This window comes from Triticum dicoccoides, chromosome 3B (genome assembly GCF_002162155.2).
Source record: "Triticum dicoccoides isolate Atlit2015 ecotype Zavitan chromosome 3B, WEW_v2.0, whole genome shotgun sequence".
NCBI lineage: Eukaryota > Viridiplantae > Streptophyta > Magnoliopsida > Poales > Poaceae > Triticum > Triticum dicoccoides.
In genome coordinates this window covers 704,486,337-704,504,270 of record NC_041385.1, presented here as the reverse complement: position 1 = coordinate 704,504,270, position 17,934 = coordinate 704,486,337, and the positions used below count along the sequence as shown (strand labels likewise).

The following is a 17,934-nucleotide window of genomic DNA, read 5'->3' as shown; positions in this document are numbered from 1 at the left end:
ATTACTCAGGGGTTACTATAAACACTAGTAAGGCACACATCAAACACCTGTATATCAAATATACCCTTGTTCACTTTGCCATCCTTCTTCTCCACCAAATATTTAGGGCATTTCCGCTTCTAGTGACCATTTCCTTTGCAGTGTAAGCACTTAGTTTCAGGCTTTGGTCAAGCTTTGGTCTTCTTCACGGGAGTGACAACTTGTTTGCCATTCTACTTGAAGTTTCCCTTTCTTTCCCTTTGCCCTTTTCTTGAAACTAGTGGTCTTGTCAATCATCAACACTTGATGTTCTTTCTTGGTTTCTACCTTCATTGATTTCAACATCACGAAGAGCTTGGGAATCGTTTTCGTCATCCCTTGCATTATAGTTCATCACAAAGTTCCACTAACTTGGTGTTGGTGACTAGAGAACTCTGCCAATCACTATCTTATCTGGAAGATTAACTCCCACTTGATTCAAGCGATTGAAGTACCCAGACAATCTGAGCACATGCTCACTAGTTGAGTGATTCTCCTCCATCTTTTAGCTATAGAACTTGTTGGAGACTTCATATCTCTCAACTCGGGTATTTGCTTGAAATATTAACTTCAATTCCCGGAACATCTCATATGGTCCATGACGTTCAAAACATCTTTGAAGTCCCGATTCTAAGCCGTTAAGCATGGTGCACTAAACTATCAAGTAGTCATCATATTGAGCTAGCCAAACGTTCATAACGTCTGCATCTGCTCCTGCAATAGGTCTGTCACCTAGAGGTGCATTAAGGACATAATTCTTCTGTGCAGCAATGAGGATAAACCTCAGATCACGGATCCAATCCGCATCATTGCTACTAACATCTTTCAATACAATTTTCTCTAGGAACATATTAAAATAAACATATGAAAGCAACAACGCAAGCTATTGATCTACAACATAATTTGCAAAATACTACCAGGACTAAGTTCATGATAAATTTAAGTTCAGTTAATCATATTACTTAAGAAATCCCACTTAGATAGACATCTCTCTAATCATCTAAGTGATCACGTGATCCAAATCAACTAAACCATGTCCGATCATCACGTGAGATGGAGTAGTTTTCAATGGTGAAAATCACTATGTTGATCATATCTACTATATGATTCACGCTCGACCTTTCGGTCTCCGTGTTCCGAGGCCATATCTGTATATGCTAGGCTCGTCAAGTTTAACCCGAGTATTCCGCGTGTGCAACTGTTTTGCACCCGTTGTATTTGAACGTAGAGCCTATCACACCCGATCATCACGTGGTGTCTCAGCACGAAGAACTTTTGCAACGGTGCATACTCAGGGAGAACACTTCTTGATAATTAGTGAGAGATCATCTTAAAATGCTACCGCCAATCAAAGCAAGATAAGATGCATAAAGGATAAACATCACATGCAATCAATATAAGTGATATGATATGGCCATCATCATCTTGTGCTTGTGATCTCCATCTTCGAAGCACCGTTGTGATCACCATCGTCACCGGCTCGACACCTTGATCTCCATCGTAGCATCGTTGTCTTTACGCCATCTATTGCTTCTACGACTATCGCTACCGCTTAGTGATAAAGTAAAGCAATTACAGGGCGTTTGCATTTCATACAATAAAGCGACAACCATATGGCTCCTGCCAGTTGCCGATAACTTCGGTTACAAAACATGATCATCTCATACAATAAAATATAGCATCACGTCTTGACCATATCACATCACAACATGCCCTGCAAAAACAAGTTAGACGTCCTCTACTTTGTTGTTGCAAATTTTTACGTGGCTGCTACGGGCTTAGCAAGAACCATTCTTACCTACGCATCAAAACCACAACGATAGTTTGTCAAGTTGGTGCTGTTTTAACCTTCGCAAGGACCGGGCGTAGCCACACTCGGTTCAACTAAAGTGAGAGAGACAGACACCCGCCAGTCACCTTTAAGCACGAGTGCTCGTAACGGTGAAACCAGTCTCGCGTAAGCGTACGCGTAATGTCGGTCCGGGCCGCTTCACCTCACAATACCGCTGAGCCAAAGTATGACATGCTGGTAAGCAGTACGACTTGTATCGCCCACAACTCACTTGTGTTCTACTCGTGCATATGACATCTACGCATAAAACCTGGCTCGGATGCCACTGTTGGGGAACGTAGTAATTTCAAAAAAATTCCTACGCACACGCAAGTTCATGGTGATGGCATAGCAACGAGAGGGGAGAGTATTGTCCACGTACCCTCGTAGACCGTAAGCGGAAGCGTTATGACAACGCGGTTGATGTAGTCGTACGTCTTCACGATCCGACCGATCCAAGTACCGAACGTACGGCACCTCCGAGTTCAGCACACGTTCGGCTCGATGACGATCCCCAGGCTCCGATCCAGCAAAGCTTCGGGGATGAGTTCCGTCAGCACGACAGCGTGGTGACGATGATGATGCTCTACCGGCGCAGGGCTTCGCCTAAACTCCGCGACGATATGACCGAGGTGGAATATGGTGGAGGGGGGCACCGCACACGGCTAAGAAACGATCCGTAGATCAACTTGTGTTGTTGTGCCTAGAGGTGCCCCCCTGCCCCCGTATATAAAGGAGCAAGGGGGGAGGGGCGGCCAGCCTAGGAGGGGCGCGCCAAGGGGAGTCCTACTCCCACCGGGAGTAGGACTCCCTCCTTCCTTGTTAGAGTAGGAGTAAGGGGGAAAGAGGGGGAGAGGAGGAAGGAAAGGGGGGCCGCACCCCTTGTCCAATTCGGACCAGAGGGGGGATGCGTGCCTCCTTCCTTTTGGCCTCTCTCCTCTATTCCCGTATAGCCCAATAAGGCCCATATACTCCCCGGCGAATTCCCGGAACTCTCCGGTACTCCGAAAAATACCCGAATCACTCGGAACCTTTCCGAACTCCGAATATAGTTCTCCAATATATCGATCTTTACGTCTCGACCATTTTGAGACTCCTCGTCATGTCCCCGATCTCATCCGGGACTCCTAACTCCTTCGGTACATCAAAACTCATAAACTCATAATAAAACTTTCATCGAAACATTAAGCGTGCGGACCCTACAGGTTCGAGAACTATGTAGACATGACCTAGAACTATTCTCGGTCAATAACCAATAGCGGAACCTGGATGTCCATATTGGTTCCTACATATTCTACGAAGATCTTTATCGGTCAAACCGCATAACAACATACGTTGTTCCCTTTGTCATTGGTATGTTACTTGCCCGAGATTCGATCATCGATATCCAATACCTAGTTCAATCTCGTTACCGGCAAGTCTCTTTACTCGTTACGTAATGCATCATTTCGTAACTAACTCATTAGTTACATTGCTTGCAAGGCTTATAGTGATGTGCATTACCGAGAGGGCCCAGAGATACCTCTCCGACAATCGGAGTGACAAATCCTAATCTCGAAATACGCCAACCCAACATGTACCTTCGGAGACACCTGTAGTACTCCTTTATAATCACCCAGTTACGTTGTGACGTTTGGTAGCACCCAAAGTGTTCCTCCGGTAAACGGGAGTTGCATAATCTCATAGTTATGGGAACATGTATAAGTCATGAAGAAAGCAGTAGCAACATACTAAATTATCACGTGCTAAGGCTAACGGAATGGGTCAAGTCAATCACATCATTCTCCTAATGATGTGATCCCATTAATCAAATGACAACTCTTTTGTCCATGGTTAGGAAACATAACCATCTTTGATAAATGAGCTAGTCAAGTAGAGGCATACTAGTGACACTATGTTTGTCTATGTATTCACACATGTATTACGTTTCTAGTTAATACAATTCTAGCATGAATAATAAACATTTATCATGATATAAGGAAATAAATAATAACTTTATTATTGCCTCTAGGGCATATTTCCTTCATGGGGGAGGCTTAAGTCAATGTTATATTCATGCCCCAATCATGAGCTCTCTCGGGAAATGATTATTCAGAATTTTTATGCTCGGCTTTCTCTTGATAATCGCAACCTGCTCGATACTTCCTGTGTTGGTTCTTACATGATGAAGACTATTGATTTCAAATGGGACTTATTGGAAAGAATTAAACACAACTCTGAAGATTGGGGTTCTGACGATGGTAGGAGTCAGGTATGACACCTAAGTTCGATTGTGTTAAATATTTTATGGATACCGATGCTTTTCGTGGATTTAGCTCTATGTATGGACTTGACTCTTAGATAGTAGCTACTTTTTGTGAATCTTTTGCTACTCACGTTGATCTCCCTAAAGAGAAGTGGTTTAAATATAATCCTCCTGTTGAAGTGAAAGTAGTTGCACCTATTACAGTCGAAGAAAAGACTATTACCTATAGTGATCCTATTGTTCCTACTGCTTATGTTGAAAAACCTCCTTTTCCTGTTAGGATAAAGGATCATGCTAAAGCTTCGACTGTTGTTCATAAGAGTAATACTAGGACTTATACACCTCTTGAGCAAATTAATGTTGAACCTAGTATTGCTATGGTTAAAGATCTCTTGGATGAGGACTTAGATGGGCATGTTATTTCTTTCTTGGGTGAGACTGCTAATATTGCTAGACCTGATACTAAGACACGTAGACCTGTCGTAGGCATGCCTGTTATTTCTGTTAAAATAGGAGATCATTGTTATCATGGCTTATGTGATATGGGTGCTAGTGCTAGTGCGATACCTTATGATCTATATAAAGAAATTATGCACAACATTGCACCCGTTGAATTAGAAGACATTGATGTTACTATTAAGCTTGCTAATAGGGATACCATTAAACCTATTGGGATTGTTAGAGATGTTGAAGTTTTGTGTGGGAAGGTTAAATACCCTGCTGATTTTCTTGTTCTTGGTTCCCCACAAGATGATTTTTGTCCCATTATTTTTGGTAGACCCTTCTTGAATACTGCTAGTGCTAAGATTAATTGTGAAAAGAATATTGTCACTGTCAGCATAGATGGTATGTCTCATGAGTTTAATTTTGCTAAGTTTAGTAGACAACCTCGTGAAAGGAAACCACCTAGTAAGGATGAGATTATTGGTCTTGCTTCCATTGTTGTTCCTCCAACTGATCCGTTAGAACAATATTTGCTAGACCATGAAAATGATATGTTTATGAAGGAAAGGGAAGAAATAGATGAAGTGTTCCTTAAACAGGAACCTATCCTGAAACATAACCTTCCCGTTGAAATTCTTGGAGATCCCCCTCCACCCAAGGGTGATCCCGTGTTTGAACTCAAACCATTACCTGATAATCTTAAGTATGCTTATCTTGATGAAAAAGAAATATATCCTGTTATTATTAGTGCTAACCTTTCGAAGAAAGAAGAAGAAAGATTATTGAAAACTCTGAAGAAGCACCGAGCAGCTATTGGATATACTCTGGATGATCTTAAGGACATTAGTCCCACATTATGTCAACACAAAATTTCAGTGGAGAAAGATGCCAAACCAGTTAGAGATCCTCAAAGACGTTTAAATCCCAAGATGAAGGAAGTGGTAAGAAAGGAGATACTAAAGCTCCTTGAGGCAGGTATTATTTATCCCGTTGTTGATAGTGAATGGGTAAGTCTTGTCCATTGTGTCCCTAAAAAGGGAGGTATTACCGTTGTTCCCAATGATAAAGATGAATTGGTCCCACAAAGAATTATTACAGGTTATAGGATGGTAATTGATTTCCATAAGTTAAATAAAGCTACTGAGAAAGATCATTACCCTTTACCTTTTATTGATCAAATGCTCGAAAGACTATCCAAACACACACATTTTTGCTTTCTAGATGGTTATTCTGGTTTCTCTCAGATACCTGTGTCAGTGAAGGATCAATCTAAAACTACTTTTACTTGCCCTTTTGGTACTTTTGCTTATAGACATATGCCTTTTGGTTTATGTAATGCACCTGCTACCTTTCAAAGATGCATGATGGCTATATTCTATGATTTTTGTGAAAAGATTTGTGAGGTATTCATGGATGACTTCTCCGTCTATGGGTCCTCTTTTGATGTATTCATCAACATCTTCACCAGCACCATCTCCTCTCAAAACCCTAGTTCATCTCTTGTATCCAATCTTGTATCAAAACCACAAATTGGTACCTGTGGGTTGCTAGTAGTGTTGATTACTCCTTGTAGTTGATGCTAATTGGTTTACTTGGTGGAAGATCATATGTTCAGATCATTTATACATATTATTACTCCTCTGATTATGAACATGAATATGTTTGTGACTAGTTATGTTTGTTCCTGAGGACATGGGTGAAGTCTTGCTATTAGTAGTCATGTGAATTTGGTATTCGTTCGATATTTTGATGAGATGCATGTTGTCTTTTCCTCTAGTGGTGTTATGTGAACGTCGACTACATGACACTTCACCATTATTTGGGCCTAGAGGAAGGCATGGGGAAGTAATAAGTAGATGATGGGTCGCTAGAGTGACAGAAGCTTAAACCCTAGATTTTGTGTTGCTTCGTTAGGGGCTGATATAGATCCATATGTTTAATGTTGTGGTTAGGTTTACCTTAATACTTCTTTTGTAGTTGCAGATGCTTGCAATAGGGGTTAATCATAAGTGGGATGCTTGTCCAAATTAGGGCAGTACCCAAGTACCGGTCCACCCACATATCAAATTATCGAAGTACCGAACGCGAATCTTATGAACATGATGAAAACTAGCTTGACGATAATTCCCAATGTGTCCTCGGGAGCTCCTTTATTATTATTAGAAATTGTCCAGGCTTATCCTTTGCTACATAAAGGATTGGTCCACCTTGCTGCACTTTATTTACTTTATTTACTTGTTGCTCGTTACTATTTATCTTATCACAAAACTATCTATTACCTACAATTTCAGTGCTTGCAGAGAAAACCTTACTGAAAACTGCTTATCATTTCCTTTTGCTCCTCGTTGGGTTCAAAACTCTTACTTATCGAAAGGACTATGATAGATCCCCTACACTTGTGGGTCATCAACGGTTGATAGACAGTCTAGGGGAGGGCTCGTGTTGGCCTCGGGCGTCACAATCGTATTCCCCTGTCATATCGCACGCATCGAGGATGAAGACCTGGACAGGAGCGGCACCTCGGGAGCCGGCGAGGGAGAAATTGCGGGCGGTGAGGGAGGAATTGCGGCCTGTGGGGGAGTAAATTCGGGCAGTACTAATGCCCGGGCTCCGCTCCCTCTCGACCATTCACTTCCTTCCCCAACCATCTCATTCTCCTCTCTCCAGATCGGCGACCGCGGCGGCAATGGTGGAGATCGGCGAAGAGAAGCTGAGGCGGTTTGTAGGCAGGGATGCGCGGCTGCGCGCTTTCCTGAGGGAGATCGGCTCGTGGTACACCAGGAAAAAGGAGATGTACAGCGAGGCGGAGGCGATTTTCGAAGGAATGACGGCGGCGGAGGAGAGGTCGCTGTTCGGGAGGGGTGGGCACAACCATCCACTCCAGGTGCTGCTGTGGGCGATGGATCAGGCGGACTCGTCGGTGCCAGCCGTGGCGAGGAAGTGGGTGGCGTTCACCTCCTTCAAGATGGCGAACCTCGCCCCGGCCATGCGAGAGTCGGCGCTCAGATATCGCGAGGGGGTGCTGGCTCTCCCAGTGCCAGGGTCGGCTATGGCGCCGATCGTGATTCCTGAAGACCCAGTGGTGCAGCCACCGCGGGAGGAACTAATGCAGATGGAGGTGCAGATCCCACGATGTTTAGCTCGGGCCCCGCCTCCAACTCCACCGACTCCTCGCCGCTCGGCTCGCCTCGACGGAATCGATGCCTGAAGTCCTCGCTAGCCCGCAACTGCTTCTGGGTGTTGGCTAGCGATGGTTCAGGCTTCGATTCTGTTGAGGTTGACTTAGCAGGTAAATTTTGCATTACTGCTTGTTCTTATTCTCCTCCTGTCAGTAGATACAGTGGGGATTCTGAGAATATTGATACACAGAGCCAAATCAGGCTTGTGAATAAGAAAATGAAGAAAAAAAATGCATATATATGTTCAGAGTTTGCTTTTGCAAAATGAGGGGGATACTATTGATAAGAAATGTGATGGAAAACAGATTGAATCCAGTAGTGAAATGATACATATAGATTCTCCTAGGTGGGGGGTTTATCATTGCAACAACATTGATACAACACTCATAAAAATGAAACCTAGAAATCCAAAAATCTGGGATTATGCCAGATTTCCCGAATTCCTTAGTGACATTGAACCCGAAGATAATATCCCTCCCTGAAATAACAATGATGGAATTGGGGGGAGTGGAGATAAGATTGATAAGGAAGTTTTAGGTTAGATATCCCTGAAAATTACGCGTTGGAGGAAGTGGCTGATGAAGTTCAGAGAAGGGAAGAGGTTCAGAGTTTAGGGAGAAAGGCCAGAGAGGATGGCAGGAGAAAAAAATGGTCTCAGTACAGTTCTGGTGAGTTGGGCCTCAAGGGCTTATGGCCCAGTAGGGAGAAAAGTTTTGGGGGCCCAGATGGGGGAGTAGGAGGGATGGATGTATATAACAGAGGCATTCCGCCTGCGGTCCCTGAACCTGATTTTCTCCACTCCCCAAACCCTAAAAATCCCAAGGCGGTGGCGAGTAGGGAAGTTGAATCTGAGGAAGAAGATTTCGCTGGAGGAGGAGAAGAGAACATGGCCAGCAGACAGGAGAGCTGGCGTCCCAGGCCAGGAAGAGGGGCTGGTTTTGGAGGAAGAGGTAACTTTTTCAACAAACCCAACAATTCTAAGAGAGGATTTAGTAGGCCTGATGGGAGAGACCAGGAGAGCTTTGAGTGGAGAAATAGAGATGGTAATTACAGAGGGGGATCTAGGACAAACAGCAGTGGATCTGGAGGTGAAGGGACATCTATGGGAAGCGACAGAGATCTGGATAACAGGGTTGGAAACTTTGGCCCCAACAGAGGGGGAGGACAGCAAGAGAGAGTTCTTGGGGGGACTGGAGAAATGGGATCTGGTAGTGGATTTGCAACAGATAGTCCTAATGCCCCACAGATGGGTATGCAAGGGGGGCAAATGCAGTTGGCAGGTGGTTTCCCTGTGATGAACAACCCTAGTTTCCCCCAGCTAGTGCCAGTGAGAATGGGGCTTGGTCAGTTTGGTTTCATGCCCCAGGAGCAAATGGCACAACAGTACCAATACCTGCTATCCAACATGGCAAAACAGGAGACCTTGAATCTGCAGGGTCATCAAAAGGATGAAGAAGAAAAAGGAACGTCAAAGAAGAAAGAGGCAGGGAGCAATAGCAAGGAACTGTTCTATGTGAAGTGCAAGGAGCAGGGTCATCTGAAGATTGATTGCAAGAATAAGCTTTTCTGTGTGGTGTGCCAGAGAGCATCACATAACGCTGAAGATTGCATAGTCTTGAAACAAACCAAACCAGTGGCCAAATATGTTGGATATGGAGCTAGGGGCTTGCGGTGTCTTCTGGTGCAACACACTAAAGATATGGTGGCTAATGAACACACAAATCCTATGGCATTGGTGACTGTTCACTCTGGACAGTTGAATGAGACTATAGTTGCTTTTGGATTTTCCAAGATGTTTGAGTGGGGGTGGACCTGGAGAGCCAAGTTTCAGAGTCCTGCAATATTTCTGATGAGATTCCGCAAGAAGGCCAAATTGGTGGAGTTAAAGAACTTTGGTAAATTTACTCTGTTGGGGACAGGAGCAATGGTGGAGGTTGACTTCTGGAGCCCAGATGATAAAGCCAAAGGGAAGTTGCACTCAGTGTGGATAAAAATGTGGGGTGTGCCTAATACATTGAGACATTATCTGGAAATTTGTGAGATTGGTTCTGCTTTGGGACCAGTGGTGGAGGTGGACATTGAGCACATCCATTTCAGGGCGGAGATCAAGGTGAAAGTTGGAGTGAGGGATATACACAAGATACCAGCAGGGACTGAGATAACCACCAAGGATTTGCTCCTATATGATATTTTCTTTGAATTTGACTCAGTAGCTGAACAGGGATGGTACAAGTTTGAGGAGGGGAATAAAATGAAAATGTTTGAATATTTGGAACTGGAACACTTTGAGGCACAGAGAGAGAATGACATACAGAAGAAAAGCAAGCAAACAGACACTGGGAAACAGAATGTGAGTTTGGGAAGCTTGGGGTTAAAACAGTATGAACAGGTGGTTCTGAAGTCTGGAAACAGTTGTCAAAACACTAACACTGCTAAAGTAAGTGAGAAAATAGGGATTAGTGCAGAGAGGCAGGGGAGAGAAGATGATATGTTATCTAGGTTGCAAAAAGCAGAAGAATTGGCTACTAGACAGACTGCACAGTTGATGTTGGAAGAAAAAAAGAGGAAAGAGATGGAGATCATTAGGAAAACCCTTGAGAAAGAGGTGAAGAGACAGCATGAGCTACTCCAAATTAATCTGAAAGGGAATGAAGATGTGAAAGGGTCTCAATCTGGAGAGAAAAATACTGCTGAGGGAGAGGAAATGGAAAACCTGGATGAAGATATGCAGATTGAGGACAAACAAGAGGGGGAAGGAGAGATGATAGATCAGGAACTGATGGAACAAGCCATTGGACTAGGGTATGTTGAGCCACTGGATTACACAGCTAGTCAGGAAACTGATTCTTTTGAGACCAAGATTATGAAGGCTAGGAAAGGTGATGCTGAGTTAAAGGAAGAAGAGGAAGAGTGGAGGAGATGTCTTAGGCTGAAAGGAAAAGAAGATCGAAATATCACTGAGCTGGCAAAAGAGAGGGCTGCTAAGAAGGACAATTATGGTAAGCTAAATTGTAGTGAGAGTTTTCCTAATTCTGATAACTTTTTTCAGAAAGTTGCTGAAGGGGTTGGGGTGAAACTTGGGAATAATCCTGATATGATTAAACATAATGTTGAATTGATAAAAAAAGTTGAACAGGCTAGGATTGATTTGTGGTTGTCTGACTTTAATAGAGAACAAAAACAAGCTATGATGCTTGAAGAGGCTGAGATCATTGATACTGGGGATTATACCCTGAAAGATCTCTTAAACCAGGGGGAATATGGGGAGGATGATAGAGAGGATGATGATTGGGAGATAGTCAGAGAGCTTTTTTCATTTAAGAAAAGAGATGGGAGGAAGAATAATAATAAAACCACCAGGGGTTCTGGGGTTAAAACTGCCTGTGCTGTTAAAATTTTGGAATCTTCGGTCAAGAAAAAGAAAAAGAAGAAATGAGAGGTATTTTTTGGAATATGAGAGGTTTTGGGGGGGATATTAAAAAAATATTCTTGAGAGAGATGATCATGGATAAGAAAGTGGACTTTCTGGGACTACAAGAGACCATGAGGCAAGAGATTTCTAGAAATGAACTATAGCAAATATGTGCTGGTAGAGATTTTCACTAGCATTTCACCCCAGCTAGGGGGAAATCTGGTGGATTATTGCTAGGGGTTAACTATACTACCCTTGATGTTATATCTCAAGATGAAGGAGATTATCACATTAAAATGACAGTCCAGGATAAAAAAATAGATTTATCTAGGATTTAGTGGTGGTTTATGGGGATGCTCAACCAGAGAGGAAAGCTAAATTTCTAGCTGAGCTCTCTAGAATTTTCCAAAATAGTGTAAATCCCATTCTAATTGGAGGGGATTTTAACATTATTAGGAAAGCCAGTGAAAAAAATAAACCTGGTACTCCAGGTCATTGGAGTTTCTTGTTTAATGCTATTCTAGAACAAGCTGGAGTTAGGGAGTTTGAAATGAATGGCAGGAACTTTACATGGGGGAATAATTTACCTGCCCCTACCTTTGAAAAACTAGACATGATTTTGTGTAATAATGAATGGGAAGATGTATACCCTTTGACTCATGTTATAGCTTTGACTAGAGAAAAATCTGATCATACTCCACTCTTCCTAGATTCTGGTGATATTCAAAAATCTGATCCTCTTTTCAGATTTGAAAATGCTTGGTTTCTCAGGGAGGGGATTGATAAGATCGTGCATGAAGTTTGGAAGGATAGTAACATCACTGGGGATAGTGTGGATAGACTCCTGGGGAAATTTAGACTTTTTAGACCCAAACTAAAAGGGTGGAATAGAAACATGAATGTCTGGTATATTGAGTTGAAGAAAGACATTCTACTCAAATTGGATAATATTGATAAACATTGTGAACTTAATGGTCTTACTGCTGCAGACAGAGTAGAGCAAAAAGAACTTAGAGCCCAGTTGGATAGACTCCTGCAACAAGAGGAGGCTAGATGGAAGCAGAGAGCTAAGGTGGATGAATTGTTGGAAGGTGATAGTAATACAAAAAAAATCATGCCAAGGCCAATGGGAGGCTGAGGAGAAACAAAATTAATAAACTTGAACAGGATGAGGGAGTTGTTGAGGGTGAGAAAGATATAGTGGAATATATCACTAATTTCTACAAAACCCTATTTGGGCATCCTGATAATTCCACTATATCTCTAAATATAAATAATCCACAAAAGATCCAAGATCAGTACAAGGCTATGCTGACAGAGGAGTTCTCAATGGAAGAAATTAAAAATGTGGTCTTTAAAATGGCTCATAATAAATCGCCTGGCCCTGATGGCTTTACAGCTGAATTCTATCAACATTATTGGGAGTTGGTTAAAGATGATCTCAAAGACCTGTTGGATGATTTTGCTAATAGGAAAATCGATATTACTAGGTTGAATTATGGTATTATCACGTTGGTGCCTAAAAGAAAAAAATGCAAATAGAATACAAAACTTTAGACCCATGTGCTTGTTGAATGTGTGCTTCAAAATCATTACAAAAGTCTTAATGAATAGGCTAAATATATAGTGGCAGCTAATGTTATCTCTCCTGTTTAGACTGCTTTCATAAAAGGCAGATACATTATGGAGGGGGTTTTGATCTTGCATGAAGCATTGGATAGTATTAAAAGGAAAAAACAAGGTGCTTTGCTGTTAAAAATAGATTTTGAGAAAGCTTATGATAATATTAAATGGACCTTTCTTTTTCAAATGCTCAAAATCAAAGGATTCCCAGATAAATGGATAGACTGGGTGATGGATACCATCAGGGGTGGAAAAGTGTGTGTGAAAGTTAATGAAAACTTGGGGAAATATTTTCCTACTCATAAGGGGCTGAGACAGGGGGATTCTCTGTCACCTCTTAATTTTGACCTGGCAGCTGATGCCTTGGCCATAATGCCAGATAATGCTAGGAAAAATGGGTTAGTTAAGGGGGTTTTAGAATAATATGTTGAAGATGGGATCAACATGCTCCAGTATGCAGATGATACCATCTTCCTTATACAAGATGATGTAGAGAGTGCTCAAAACCTTAAATATACTCTGCCTCTTTGAGCAAATGTCTGGGTTGAAAATTAACTTTCATAAAAGTGAACTTTTCCTTTTTGGAGAAGCTGATAGCAGAAAAGATGAGTATGCTAAAATATTCACTTGTCCTGTTGGCACTTTGCCTATGAAATACTTAGGTCTACCAGTTGATAAGGGGAGAATCAGGAACCAGCATTGGAAACCTACAGAGAATAAGATGGAAAAGAAATGTGAGACCTGGCAAGGAAGGCTTATTGCTAGTGCTGGGAGGGTCACTTTGATCCAGTCTTCCTTGACAGGCATCCCTTACTTTATGATGTCCTTTTTATGGACTTCCTGTGGGGGTGGAAAAACGGATGGACTTTTTTAGAGCTAGGCTTTTATGGCAGGAAGATGATAAAAACAAAAAATATCATCTGGTAAAATGGGCTGATGTTTGCAGGCCCAAGGACATGGGTGGTTTGGGGATTCACAATTTAGCTTGTATGAACAACGCTTTATTGAGTAAGTGGTGGTGGAAAATTTACAATACAGAAGGCTTGTGGCAAGACATAATTCTGGAAAAGTATCAAGGGTGTAAAGCAATTGGAAATATAGTGGCTAAGCAGGGAGATTCCCAATTTTGGAAGGAATTATTAAAACATAGAGATCATTTTACTTCTCCGTGTAAATTTGTTGTAGGAGATGGGGGGAACACCATATTTTGGGAAGACTGGTGGATTGGATCGGCTCCTTTATATAAAAACTTCCCTAGATTATATAATATATGTTTTGATAAAAGAAAGACAGTTAAAGAGGTCCTTGAGGGGGGATTGACAACATCCAGTTTAGGAGAAATCTGACAGGAGATTCTAGAGAGCTGTGGGAGCATATAAAAGAGGCATGCAATTCGGTGGTGCTGAAGAATGTAAAAGATAAGATCAAATGGACCCTTACAAAAAAAGGGACATACACAGTAAAGTCCTATTATAGGCACTTAATAGAAAATGGGATCAAATATCCACATCTTTATATGTGGAAGATCAAGATACCACCTAGGGTTAAAGTCTTCATGTGGCTAGCTCTTAGAAATAGCATTCTCACCAAAGACAATCTACTACACAGGGAGTGGAAAGGGGATGATAAATGCCCATTTTGTGGGAGAATAGAAACTATCAATCACTTGTTCTTGACTTGCTCGGTAGCCAGATTGTTATGGATTATTTTGAAATGTGCTTTTAATCTAAAAGACATACCAGATAATCTAGATTTGATAATGAGGGATTGGACAAAAACTTTTGATAAGGATGAAAGGGTTTTAGTTTGGATAGGGATTTCAGCTTTTTGTTGGACTATGTGGAAATTGAGAAATGGTGTTATTTTTGATAATAACAGGGTGAATGATCCTTGTGTGCCTGTTAACTTGTTGCTCAAACCTTACAGGATTGGAATATTTTGCAGAAAAACCGCGTAAGAAGTAGAATGATGGAAGCTGGAATAAAGCAGATTAGTGAAGTGGCTGAAGAAGTGTTCCGAACAGCACATGGGTGGCGCCTGGAGACCAGGAGGATTTTGGGGTGAACCTCAGAACCTATGACGATGTGATGAACTCTGCTTCTTCAAGCCTCTTTGCTAGTTTACTTGCTGTTTCTACTTTCCCCCCGATGAAGACTTATTTTGTGAATCTGCTTGTAATAGCCTATCATAGTTCTATGTTCTAGACTGCTATAACTTTGTAATGCTGGTGCTGGGACCGTTTTGAGCCCACGCCTTAGATCTCCCCCCTCGGTAAAAGTCTACCTGTTTCGGAGGATTATGGATGGAGGGAGGGATGGCTCCTTACACCCCCTCTAGAAGCAGAGTTGACAAAGAACCAAGGGAGATAGCCTCATTTCTCTCTTTATCTTTCTGTTTTTTAGTTTGTAAGACGCGGTGATTTCTATTAATGGAAATTGGAGAGGAAGCTCTCTTTTATCAAAAAAAATCGACGAGCACGTCCGGCAGTGGCCGGACAAGCCGGGAAGCTTCAGGAGCTCCCTCGCCGAGTACTCCGCCGCGGTGCACGAGCTTGCACAGACGCTGCTCTGGCGCATTGCAGAGGGGCTCGACCCCAACGGTGGATTCTTCACTGGCGACCTCAGCAGCGGCAGCACCCAAATGAACGTCAACTACTACCCGCCGTGCCCGGACCTGAGCCTCACGCTGGGCCTCCTCCGGCACTGCGACCGACACCTCCTCACCGTGCTCTCCAAGGGCGACGTTGCCGGGCTGCAGGCAAGGCACGGCGGGCGGTGGCTCCTCCGCCCCGTCCCCGGGGCCTTCATCGTCAAAGACATCTAGGAATTCATATTTGAGAAATTTATCAAATCTTCTTATAAATTAAATAACTAGTTGATTTTTTGCACTAAACCACACATGGCAAAACTATAGAAATATGGATTGTATACCATCGAAAATCTAAATTCCATCAAATTGTGCACGCCTCATACCAACTCTGCTTATGTGTATCACACCTGCAAAGTACCCATAAACACTGCCTCGTTGGGCTTTGTTGTTAAGGCCATCTCTATTTTTAGGGTGATCATAAGTGATTCAGCACATAGAAAAAGATACATTGGTAAAGAAATTTATGGCCTCAGTTCTGATTGCCTTTGGTATGGACCCAGTCATACAATAAGGGAGTAGACAATTGTTGGTCGTGCTACCAACCTTGCTCTAAATATGTTCCACGATCAGGTAACACTCGTTAGTGGGTACAGTTGAGAATCAAATAATTTCACATGTGGGGACGTGGACAGTAGTAAATGGTACTAACGAATGACGCACACATGCGTCTATCATAGTAACATTCGATTTTTTTGTTGAAAAGGACCACCTGCACGAATGAATTGACAAAAAAGACCACTTGCTGATAAATTTGACAAAAAGGACCCCCTCGACTGTGGCGACAGGTGCGGCAGGTGACACATGGCACCTGCCACCAAACAGCGACGCAGCAGCACTGTACCAACAAGAATCGGCGCTGGCGACGAAACGGCAGCGGCGTGTGGGGCCCGGCCGCCAGGGAGCGTGGCGGCAGTACTGTACCTAGGGCGCTGCCGCCTCGCGGGCTGGCGAGATCCCTGTTCATGGCCCTGCTGCTCTATTGCACGCTACGTTGATTGCTACTGCTGTTGCATGCGATTTTAGCCGGCCATTGCTGCTGATTGGTACCGTTGCTGCATTCGCTGTTAGGACCCGCTTGGAAGCCCTGTAGAATGTTACAACCGGATATAAATGTAAGGGATGGTATGGGATTCACTCGAACTAGCTTGATCTCACTTACGAATTCAAGTCTGTGTCTCGACTACAGAGGAATTAGGTTTACAGAATGGGGAATATCTAAAGAGGAGAACTAGGGTAAGCCGCCGTCGCCGTTTGCCTTGATCCACCGGATGACCTGATCTCCGAGGGGTGTGCCTTAAGTAGTCGGCCGGGCGGTTGGGCTCAGCGGGCCCACTGCGGCCCAGAGTTGGTTGGGTTGGGCTTCTTGGTCCTGTTGGGTCGAGAGGCAGCGATGGAGTCGCTACCGCCTGGGTCCTTCCTGTCAGCGATCAGAGTAGGGTCACCTGGGCTAGGGGCGCTGACATCCCCTCCTCCTTGCGACGAGGCTTGCCCCCAAGCCTCTGCTGCAGGGAAGCGGGCTTGAAGAGCCACTCGATCCTCCCAAGTATCTTCCAGGGCAGATTCATCCGACCAACGAATGCGGACTTGCTCAATCATGGTGCCATTCTTTTTGCGCCAGCGTCGCTGCAGAACTGTGACTGGAACAACATGAGCATCAGTACATTGAGGAAGAACAGAGTGAGTCATCATACCCAGGCGCAAGCAGTGCCTCAGCTGGGAGACATGGAAGACCGGGTGCACTTGGGCTTGCGGAGGTAACTCCAGCTTGTAGGCTGCATCATTGATCTTGGCGATGATCTGGTACGGTCCATAATACTTGATCGCCAATTTGTGGTTGGCACGCCTCGCAACCAAAGTCTGAATATAAGGTTGAAGTTTGAGATAAACCGAGTCGCCCACCGAGAAGGTGCACGGGGATCGACACTTGTCCGCTTGAGCCTTCATGTACTGCTGTGCTCTGTTCAAGTGCTGTTGCAGCAGGTCCTCGATGATGACACGCTCGTCCAACCAAGAGTGCAGTGTCGGCACCGTGCACTCACTGATCAGAGTGATCCCCCAGTGTCTTGGTTCATGCCCGAACATAGCTTTGAATGGTGACATGCCGATGCTGGAGTGGTGCGAGGTATTGTACCAAAACTGCGCCAATGGTATCCAATGACTCCACCTGGTCGGGCAGGCGTGCACGAAGCAGCGGAGGTAAGTTTCGAGACACTGATTGACTCGCTCCGTTTGTCCGTCTGTTTGCGGGTGATTTGCCGTACTCAGTCGCAGTTCGGTGCCCGCATACTTGAAAAGTTCCTGCCAGAAATGGCTGGTGAAGACAGGGTCGCGATCAGACACGATCGACGCTGGGAAACCGTGGATCCTATAAACACTGTTCATGTAGAGAAGCGCAACCTTGGCTGCAGTATAGGGGTGCGCCAGAGGGAGGAAATGGGCAAACTTGGTGCGTTTATCGACAATGACCCAGATGCAGTTGTGTTTACCGGATTGCGGGAGTCCGTCGATGAAGTCCATCGTGATCATCTCCCAA

At 43.7% G+C, this 17,934-nt stretch overlaps 1 pseudogene; it reads left to right on the top strand.

The window, feature by feature from the left end:
• The window catches only part of LOC119279838, a 31,871-nt pseudogene extending 16,296 nt beyond the window's left edge, over nucleotides 1-15,575 (top strand).
• Nucleotides 15,576-17,934: the final 2,359 nt, after the last annotated feature.